Source organism: Apium graveolens, chromosome 10 (genome assembly GCF_009905375.1).
Source record: "Apium graveolens cultivar Ventura chromosome 10, ASM990537v1, whole genome shotgun sequence".
Lineage (NCBI taxonomy): Eukaryota > Viridiplantae > Streptophyta > Magnoliopsida > Apiales > Apiaceae > Apium > Apium graveolens.
In genome coordinates, this window is record NC_133656.1 from 111,423,804 (window position 1) to 111,435,048 (window position 11,245).

At 37.4% G+C, this 11,245-nt stretch overlaps 1 long non-coding RNA gene across 1 annotated transcript; it reads right to left on the reverse strand.

Moving 5' to 3' along the window:
- Positions 1–230: 230 nt before the first annotated feature.
- On the reverse strand, positions 231–3,294 carry LOC141689962 (uncharacterized). The gene is made up of 3 exons (XR_012562609.1): positions 3,223–3,294; positions 2,318–2,361; positions 231–457 (listed from the first exon to the last, which is right to left on the reverse strand). It is a non-coding gene; the product is annotated as an uncharacterized LOC141689962 (long non-coding RNA).
- Positions 3,295–11,245: the final 7,951 nt, after the last annotated feature.

The window sequence follows — 11,245 nt, forward strand, 5'->3', positions numbered from 1 at the left end:
AAAATGTGCAGGGAAATAGAAAGAATCTTAGGTATCTGGATAGTGGTTGCTCAAGGCACATGACTGGAGATTCTACCCTCCTCACTGATTTCAAATAAAGAGTTGGCCCAAGTATCACTTTTGGAGATGACAACAAGGGTTATACTGTGGGATATGGCTTGATTTCAAAGGATGATGTCATCATTGAAGAGGTAGCCCTAGTGTAACACCCCCAAATCCAAGGTCGTGAATTCGGGTTGTTACGATCACTTATTAATTAAATAATTCTCTTTTCACAATATTACTCGACCTTTTATTCAGACTCACACACACACAGGTTATATGCTTGGAAACATTATTAAATAAATCATTTCCACTTATCTACCTGACGGGGCTGGCGCACAAAAAGCCTACGGAACTCACGAGCGTTCCTTACCCGCCTAAGGACAACAGTCCTGGTCTGATCCATGCTGGTAGTCTGTTGTGATATGATATATAAAAGCAAGGGTGAGTATTAAAGCTCAGCAAGGTATATATCCCCATAATTAAGTATGTAAGGATAAATAAAACCAATAATTATACTTTGTATCTCCAAAGCGTTCTGAAAGTTTATATGCTTATCAAATTTATAAAATTCTCAAAATCAACTACAATAGTATATCCACTGAATACTTGTATTCATCTCCTTCTCAAAATCATTTTATACTCGTACTCATTTTATTTCAAAATCTCAAGATGTTACTCGAACCAAGATTCTCATATGGGTGTGATATATATTCGTCAACATCCCAATTTAAAACTCAGCCTTATCGGCAGATTTCTCAAATGGATTTGATATATAATCATCAACATCCTTATTTAAACTCAGTCTTATCGGCAGATTTCTCAAATGGATTTGATATATATTCATCAATATCCTTATTTAAAACTCAGCCTTATCGGCTCTCTGTTGTATATTTCACAACAGTTTCTCCAAAATGGAAGAAAGGGACTATACTGGAATAAACCACGTATCGGTGATCAGCCGAATACGAAATTTTCTCTACTAGTAGAAGGAATACAAACCTAGCCGCCTTTGGGCTCATCAAGACACTACACGGTGGTTGCCCATTGCCGTGCAAGTCCGAAAGTCAATGGTCACATAGACCATATAACCGTATAATGCGCCACTCCGCGCTTGCATAATGCGCCACTCCGCGCCTGGTCACTGCCCGATACCACTCCGTGCCGGGCAGGCCACATTCCAGTCCCAAAACAGTTATATCTTTTGCTCAAAATCCTTTTTCGAATGAATAGGTCGTTAAAAGTTGACCTGTAAATAAGATGTTTTATTCATCACTTTTAACTGAATTGATCTTTTGGAGTTGTCGGAGTTTTGAATTTAAAATCATTTTCAAATCCCTATCTGTAGTAGGGTGACACATATATTACTCACTTGTTCTTTATTGAACGAGGAAGCAAAACTCTTATGCTTCTAGACTAAGTTCCCTAAGGTTTTGATAGGTTTCAAATGATTAATCTCTTTCAAGAGTTTTGAATAATTTAGAAAGTACCCTTGGGAACTATGTCTATTTTTAAATAAGTTTTTAGAAGTCCAAAGATATTAAATATCTAAGGTCTCATAATAATCTAATAGGGATTCAATGAATTGATAAAATCTTATAAATAAAATATATCTGTATAAGGTTCAATGAATTGATAAAATCTTAAGTACAAAGTATTTCTAATTAAGGTTCAATGAATTAATAAAAAACCTTAAATACAAAATATTTCTGAATAAGGTCCAACGAATGGAGACACCTTAATCAAATAATCAAAACAGGATTTGGTATCCTATAATTGCTCTTTGAATAGTTAAATCTTTATTAAATAACGTGAAATGATTTATAAACTATTCAGTATATTTTTAAATACTTTCTTTATATTTAATAATCCCTTAAGTATCGCTTTATAAAATAATCAATCAAGTAAGGGTGTCCCTTAAATGAATAAACCAATATTTCTCGAAGTTTAAGTCAAAATCTCAATCGTTCGCTTGATATATATATTACGCGAATGTACTTTGTTTATCGAAATAGAAATCTTTCGCGTTCGGCTCTCTCCGGAATTAAATCGTTATTAAAATATTTCCGACTCCCATTATCCTATATTATATTTGAAATACATTTCAATTTCTCATACTCGTGTAAAACGAAATTTGTTTTCGTAAACAATCGCATAATTCGTATGCATTGATATCATAGACAAGCATATATATTTGAACTGTAAATCATGACATCAATATCACAACAGTATATATATAGCATGGATAGTATGAGATAGGGTTTCGAAAACTTGCCTCGAGTAATCGAAGTGGTATGGTCTCTGGTGTTTGGTTGGGATCTATAAACAAGAACCAATGGTCTAAGTTAGTACGCGATTAACGTCTCACTTTTATTAAGCAACTTTCGCAACTACTCAAGTATAACGAATCTCCGATCGTCATATTCTCAACACTTATATTCTCACTTTATAACATGGTTGAGTTTTGAAATCGATCGTTCGCTTTAGAAAGTCCATTTCGAGTTTTAAGCTCGAACGTGAGAAAATGCGCGTCAAAACTAGGTTTTTATGCATTTCTCGCTTACGCTCTCTTTACCAAAACATTTTTATAAAATCGAAAAATTAATATTTTCTCAAAATTCGTTTTTGACATTCTTCTCTACTATCATATCCATTTTTCATAATTTTTCCAGAATCTCAAAATTATTTTAAGTCCTTCAAAATTACCATGCAAGTGGACTTAAGTGCAGTTGGCTAATCGCAGAAATATTTTACACTAAAACGACCATAACTCCTAAACCGTAAATCTCCTGATGATGATCTATACATGTATAGAAACTATAAAACAATATCTATCTAGTCATGGCCAGTGGTTTTCAAATTTTAACAATTTTCATGGCCGAATGTCCTGCAGAAAACAGATCAAGTGCAAGAATGCCCAAACTCAATTTCTACTACTTGATCTTAACACAATCACTACCTATAACCATCATAAACACAAGTACTTCTCAAGATCCACCCACGTGAACCTTATATGCTCTATATAGTACCACATACATGGATTACAACTCAACATCTCATGTCTTTAGCAAGAACATAATCAATACAAACTCAAACAAACACAATCCTTTGGATCTTAACACTACAACAAACATAACTCTTAAATTCAACCATAAAACCTTAAAAGGTTGAAAGTTATACCTTCTTGGATACTAGGAAGGTTAGTGCTAGGATGATTGAGGCTTGGTTTGCTTAGAAAACACTTAGAAGGGCTAGATCCTTAAGAAACAAAACAAAGAAACAAGTTAAAATTTCGGAGTTACCATTCAGCACCTCATTCAAACATTTTTATAAAATTGAAAAACAATAATTTGAGGCTGAAATTTGGTACGAAGCTTACCCATGATATATAAAAGCTATGGTAAAAATTTCATGATATTTGAATGCGTATATTTTGAGTTATGAATTTTTCTTTCTCCCTTGCTCAGAAAATCCGAACTGCTGGAATGAAAAATGGGAGAGCTTTAAGTGAGGGAAAATGGGTTGTTTTCTTTTGTGGCTAAAGTGTGGGAGTGTACAATGAATATATGGGATGTATGCAGCAGATTTGACAATAATTTGGAAAAGGTATGGGTTGGTTTGATTGTGTGGTGAAGTGAGAAAAGGGAGAAGTATGACTTGTGTACTTGTTTGTCTCCCATCACTATTCAACGCTATTCCACTAACTATTCTAGTTAGCTTCTAATCATCTAGTTACACTCCTAACTACTAGTTAGGACTTGGTTATGCATGGCCAACTTGCATGGGATTTAATTTCTCATTCGTTTATTTATCGTAAATGCAATCGTCGTTTCATTCCGATAGTTTCCACGTATAACGACTTGTTTCGTAGCGATTTCTTTTATCGCTTATAATCCTATAACCAATTCCATTCCTTCTCTTGATCATAGAAACACCTTGATATATTATTTATTTCACGTAGTATTCCCGGCTCTACGCCATTCTTTACGGATATGAAAACACGTAGTATAATTGTGAATCTTCGAATTCCGTCGGCTTTTACATTCACTTATTTTCCTCGATACACAAGAATATGATCTCGGATTCTCAAAATTCCACTATTCATTTTATGATGATCCCCATACGTATTACTTAATTAGCTCAAGTTATTATTCACAGAAGTTTTAAAATATTACAAAAATCAGGGTTCTTACAGTCTCCCCCCATTAAAAGGATTCCGTCCCGGAATCAACTCACAAATAGATGGGGGTACCTTTCTCGCAGGTGGCTCTCTAATTCCCAAGTCGACTCTTCGACCTTGGGATGTCTCAATAAGACTCTGAATAGCTTGACACTCTTGTCCCTGAGTACTTGCTCTTTTCAACCAATGATTTCAACTGGTTGCTCAATGTAGGACAGATCTAGTACTTACTCATGTTTCACTATATTCTTGGTATCCGCATTATACTTTCTCAACATTGGCACATGAAAAACACTATGAACCTGTTGAAGGTTTGGAGGTAAAGCCAATTCGTATGCCACGGTTCTATTTGTCACAAAATCTCAAAGGACCCATATATCGGGAACTCAACTTCCCTTTCTTTCCAAATCTCATCAGTCCTTCCCATGGTGACACTTTCAAAAATACCTGGTCACCCACTTCATACTCTCTGTCTTTTCGTGCTAAGTCGGCATATTTATGTTGTCGGTCTTGGGTTGCCGCTAAGCATCCTCTAATCAACTCAACTATGTCCCTCGTTCTTTACACCAAGTCGGGACCTAGTAACTTTCTTTCACCAACTTCATCCCAGTACAAGGGTGAATGGCACCTCCGACCATACAGCGCCTCATGTGGGGGCATTTCTATACTCACATGATAACTATGATTATAGGCAAACTCTATCAAAGATAGGTGTTCATCTCAATAACCTTAAAAATCAATTACAAAATTTCTCAACATGTACTCCAATGTCTGAATGATTCACTCACTTTGTCCATCGGTTTGGGGATGGTATGCAGTACTCACATTCAGTTTGGTTCATAAGCATTCCTGAAAGCTCCTCAAAAAAATCTGGAGTTGAATCGGGGATCTCTGTTAGATACGATAGCTACAGAGACTCCATGTCTTATCACAATTTCCTTGATGTATAGCTCTGCTAATCTATCCACCATGTAGGTTTTCTTGATTGGAAGAAAGTATGCTGACTTGGTCAGTCGATAAATAATTACTCATATTGCATCACGGTTAGCCTTAGCTCGGGGAAATCCTACCACAGAATCCATGGCTATTTGTTCCCACTTTCACATCGGAATTCCTAAGGGTTGTAGGAGTCCCCTCGGTCGCTGATGTTCCAGCTTCACTCTTTAACAGGTCAAACACTTACTGACCCAATTGGCCACGTCTCTTTTCATGTTGGGTCATCAATAATATTCCTTTGGATCTCGATACATCTTGGTACCTCCAGGATGAATTGAATATCTAGAATTATGTCCTTCGCGTAAAATTTCATCTTTTAATTCTCGAACATTCGGAATCCAAATCCGGTTCGCATACCTCATAATTCCCTTCTCATCTTTCTCACATTTGACTTATTCTCAGTCAAAGATTCTCGCTCTTCATTCGTCTTCTCTTCCTGATAATGTCCCATCTTTTCTAACAATTCCAGTTTTAATTTGATCTCAATTAGTCCATCAGTCCCTTTACCAGTGACTTCACCTCTATCTCCATCTCCTCGAGTTCTCTCACTAGTTCCTCCGGCGTTGTCAACATCTTGAGTCTCTCTTTACTACTAAGGGCATCGGCCACCACACTGGCCTTCCCTGGGTGATATAAATCTCACCGACATAGTCTTTCATTAACTCTAACCATCTCCCCTGTCTCCTATTGAGTTCTTTCTGAGTAAATATATACTTAAGGCTCTTATGGTCAGTGTAGATCTCACAATTTTCTCTGTATGGATATTGTCTCCAATTTTTCAAAGCAAAACTATTGCTGTTAATTCTAATTCATGAGTAGGGTATCTTACTTCATATTCCTTCAGCTGCCATGAGGCATAAGCAACCACTTTCCCATGCTGCATGAGCATGCATCCTAATCCTTTATGTGACGCATCACTATAGATCACAAATCACCCTTTCCATCGGGCAATGCCAGTACGAGGGCTATTACCGAACTTCTTTTCAATTCCTGAAAACTTTCCTCACATTTTTCATTCCACACAACCTTTTCCGTTTTGCAAGTAGGCCTAATCAAAGGTCCTGATATCTTAGCGAAATCCCGTACGAACCTCTCATAAAACCGGTTAATTCCTAAAAAGTTCCTACTTCCGTAGGTGTGGTTATTGTTTCTCATTGGAATACTGCCTCAACATTGGTAGGGTCAACTAACACTCCTTCACTGCTCATCAATTGTCCTAAGATCTGAACTTCATTTTGCCAGAATTCGCACCTTGAGAATTTGGCAAACAACTTTTCTCTTCTCAATGCTTCTACCACTATCCTCAGATATTCCGCATGTTCTTCTTCCATTTTAGAATAGACTAAAATATTATCAATAAAAAAATAATGACGCACACGTCCAAATACTTTTTAAACACTCGATTCACAAAGTCCATGAAAGCTACTGGGGCATTCTTTAGCCCGAACGACGTCACCAAGAACTCATAATGTCCATACCTCGTGCGAAATACGGTATTTGTTCCCTGTTTTAATCTTCAGTTGGTGATATCCCGTTCTTAGATCGATTTTCGAAAAGTGTACAACTCCTTCAAGTTGGTCAAACGAATCATCATTTCTAAAGAGAGGGTATATGTTCTTAATAGTCAGCTTATTCAGTTCCCTATACTCTGTGCACAATCGCATACTGCCATCCTTCTTTTTGACAAACAACATTGGTGTGCCTCATGGTGACATATTAAGTCTCATCATTCCTTTGTTCAACAGTTCTTGCAACTGTGAAGTCAATTCTTTCATTTCAACCGGGGCTAGCCTATATGGGGCTTTTTGAAACTGATGCCGTTCCTGATGCTAATTCGATAGCGAACTCTATCTCTCGGTCAGGTGATAATCCTGAAAGGTCTTTGGAAAACACATCCTCAAATTCGTTAACAACTGGTATGTCACGTACATCGGGGCTTCTCTCTTGGTACCCGCCACGTATGCTAAATACGCTTTGCTATCTTTCCTCAATAATTTCTTCGCTTGAGCAATATTCAAAAATTTCTGGGTCTGACGCTGACCCTTAATCACAATTTCCTTGCCGTTCGGCATTCGGATTTTAACTTTCTTTCCTTTATAATCAATCTGAGCACCATTGCTCGATAACCAATCCATTTTTAAGACCACACCAAATTCTCTAAGCCTGAAAGGAATTAAGTCCAACTTAAAGTCCTTCCCTCCTAGTTCCCACTTGCAGATTAGATGAATCTCATTAATTGGAACAACCTCTCGATTCACTATTTTTATTCGCAATAATTCTCGCGTTGGAATCACATTAAGTTTTAACTTGGCCCAAAAATCTCGCGATATAAAATACTTAGTTGCTTCAGAATTAAACAGAATATTTGCAGTAACCAAATTGAGTAAAAGGTTACCTGCTATCACGCCCTAGCTGGGTTGGGGCAGTTGCTAGAATAATGTCCTGGTTGGTTGCAATTAAAGCACCTCAGTAGCTCTTTTCCCACATTACATACCTCGGGATGTTTCTCCCCACATGACTTATGATCTGGTAGGGGTGACCGAAACTGGTTATGAAATGTAGTCCTATATTGACCACCTCCCTGGGTGATACTCTCGCTTACCGGTTCACTAAACCCGGTACCACTGCGCGTTTGGACACCGCTCCCCTCTCAGTCCTAATTAGAAACTTCTGTTATCGCTCTGCCACCTTGGCTTCTGAACTCCTCTTCTTGCTCTCTTCCTCTTTTTGACCTTGCTCACTCTCTGCCTCTACAATCGAGGCCTTTTTGCACATAGTCTGTTATCTCAAGTAATGACACTCGGTCCTGAATTCATTGTTTTAGCCCTTGCTGAAATCTCCTTGCCTTTTTCTCTTTCATGTTCACAAACTCCGGCACGAATCTCGACAGTTCAATAAATTTGGCTTTGTACACAGCCACTGACATCTTATCTTACTTAATCTCTAGAAACTTCAACTCCATCTGAGCCTCTATAAACCTGGGAAATACTTTTCCCCATATGGTAATCACATCAGTCTCCAGGGTTCCTTTAGGTTCCCACTAATAATTTGCTTCTCCTTTCAGCATATAATTGGTGAACACAGTCTTTTGCGTCTCTTCTATGGGCACTATCTCAAAGCTCTTTTCCATTTTTTTCAGCCAAGCTCTGGCCTTAACAGGTTAGCAATCCATTGAAATTTATGGGGGTTTTAACAACTTAAAGGCCTTAAAGACATTAGTAACTGGAACATGATCAACCTCGGTTGAGGGTGACAATTTAAATTCTATCGAAGAAGATTCATAATTTGGTCCATGGGGTTTCCGCTCTGGCCTTCCCCCTCATTAGTATCCATAGTTTCTTCTTCATTGTAATCCTCTAAGTCGAATTCATTATATTCGACTTCCTCGTGTTCTTGGTTATTTTGGTTTACCAATTCAGCAGGGTTTGCTCTAGTTTCCCAATATGTCAGGGTGGCATCGTTATGCTAATATAAAAGATCACCAATATAACATTATTCGCGTCTCTACTCATTATGTTAAAGTCGCTTAATAACTCGCTTTGTCACAAATACATTCTTCATTCCTCTTTAGTTACTCGCAACGTTGTGCCCACGCACCTGATTTGATGTGTTAACAAAAGACGACATCCTGTCGAGAATATACACGTAGCTCCTAGTGACATCCCAATCTTGAAATTCTGCGTCAGACTTATTGGTCTTCTCCTCCAGTAGTTCGGAGCTTGCTGCGTTGATTGCAGGAGCATGAAACTTTTAAGAAATTATTCTGTCGATTCTCGCTTTCCGTGCCAAACCATAATGGCTTAACGGACGAAATGATTTCGTATTATCGCATAGCATTCTCATCTTGGGACACGTTAAAATCTTCCTTATAGGACATAGATTCCTCAATGGTATAGCGAATACCCTTCTTGGTAGAATCGCTGTTCGTCATGTATTGAACCCTTATTATCGGAACAATACTTTCAACCAATTCAGGTAACGTAATAACCATAATAGTAAAAGAATTAAGCATCTTGATTCTTGCCTAATATGTCTCATCAAGGACACTCTATAAAGAGCTATGAGTGGCAAGACTCGGGTTTTCCAATCAACACATGGTATTGGGGTATCGTCTTCATCCCGCTTTCTCCGGAGACTTAGCTCCACTTCTATATCAACATTATAAAAAAATCATGTACAATTTTCTCCTTTCCACATTCTGTCGATCTTAAACGATTCCATCAATTTCCGTATAACACTTCACATAAACACTTCAACATAACTCCTGGTAGTCCATCAACAAACTCTATTGGCTCAACCAATGGACTCTCTTTCGCATATAACTCTTAGAAATCTTTTCTATGAGTGCTACAACTCATTCTCTTCCCTTAATGTTGGCTTTTCAATCAACTGTTAATAACTCAACCAATGCCTCAACTCTTAAAGCTAAGGTCCCCTTGGGTACTACCGTCGCGACTACTCCATAGTAATCCGACTACGAACTCGATGAGAGTTCTTGTTAACTTTTAGATCCTCAGTCTACCCATTTTACTCTTACTGTTTCCAAGACTTATAACCTTTGGCTCTGATACCATTTCTGTAACACCCCCAAATCCAAGGTCGTGAATTCGGGTTGTTACGATCACTTATTAATTAAATAATTCTCTTTTCACAATATTACTCGACCTTTTATTCAGACTCACACACACACAGGTTATATGCTTGGAAACATTATTAAATAAATCATTTCCACTTATCTACCTGACGGGGCTGGCGCACAAAAAGCCTACGGAACTCACGAGCGTTCCTTACCCACCTAAGGACAACAGTCCTGGTCTGATCCATGCTGGTAGTCTGTTGTGATATGATATATAAAAGCAAGGGTGAGCATTAAAGCTCAGCAAGGTATATATCCCCATAATTAAGTATGTAAGGATAAATAAAACCAATAATTATACTTTATATCTCCAAAGCGTTCTGAAAGTTTATATGCTTATCAAATTTATAAAATTCTCAAAATCAACTACAATAGTATATCCACTGAATACTTGTATTCATCTCCTTCTCAAAATCATTTTATACTCGTACTCATTTTATTTCAAAATCTCAAGATGTTACTCGAACCAAGATTCTCATATGGGTGTGATATATATTCGTCAACATCCCAATTTAAAACTCAGCCTTATCGGCAGATTTCTCAAATAGATTTGATATATAATCATCAACATCCTTATTTAAACTCAGTCTTATCGGCAGATTTCTCAAATGGATTTGATATATATTCATCAATATCCTTATTTAAAACTCAGCCTTATCGGCTCTCTGTTGTATATTTCACAACAGTTTCTCCAAAATGGAAGAAAGGGACTATACTGGAATAAACCACGTATCGGTGATCAGCCGAATACGAAATTTTCTCTCCTAGTAGAAGGAATACAAACCTAGCCGCCTTTGGGCTCATCAAGACACTACACGGTGGTTGCCCATTGCCGTGCAAGTCCGAAAGTCAATGGTCATATAGACCATATAACCGTATAATGCGCCACTCCGCGCTTGCATAATACGCCACTCCGCGCCTGGTCACTGCCCGATACCACTCCGTGCCGGGCAGGCCACATTCCAGTCCCAAAACAGTTATATCTTTTGCTCAAAATCCTTTTTCGAATGAATAGGTCGTTAAAAGTTGACCTGTAAATAAGATGTTTTATTCATCACTTTTAACTGAATTGATCTTTTGGAGTTGTCGGAGTTTTGAATTTAAAATCATTTTCAAATCCCTATCTGTAGTAGGGTGACACATATATTACTCACTTGTTCTTTATTGAACGAGGAAGCAAAACTCTTATGCTTCTAGACTAAGTTCCCTAAGGTTTTGATAGGTTTCAAATGATTAATCTCTTTCAAGAGTTTTGAATAATTTAAAAAGTACCCTTGGGAACTATGTCTATTTTTAAATAAGTTTTTAGAAGTCCAAAGATATTAAATATCTAAGGTCTCATAATAATCTAATAGGGATTCAATGAATTGATAAAATCTTATAAATAAAAT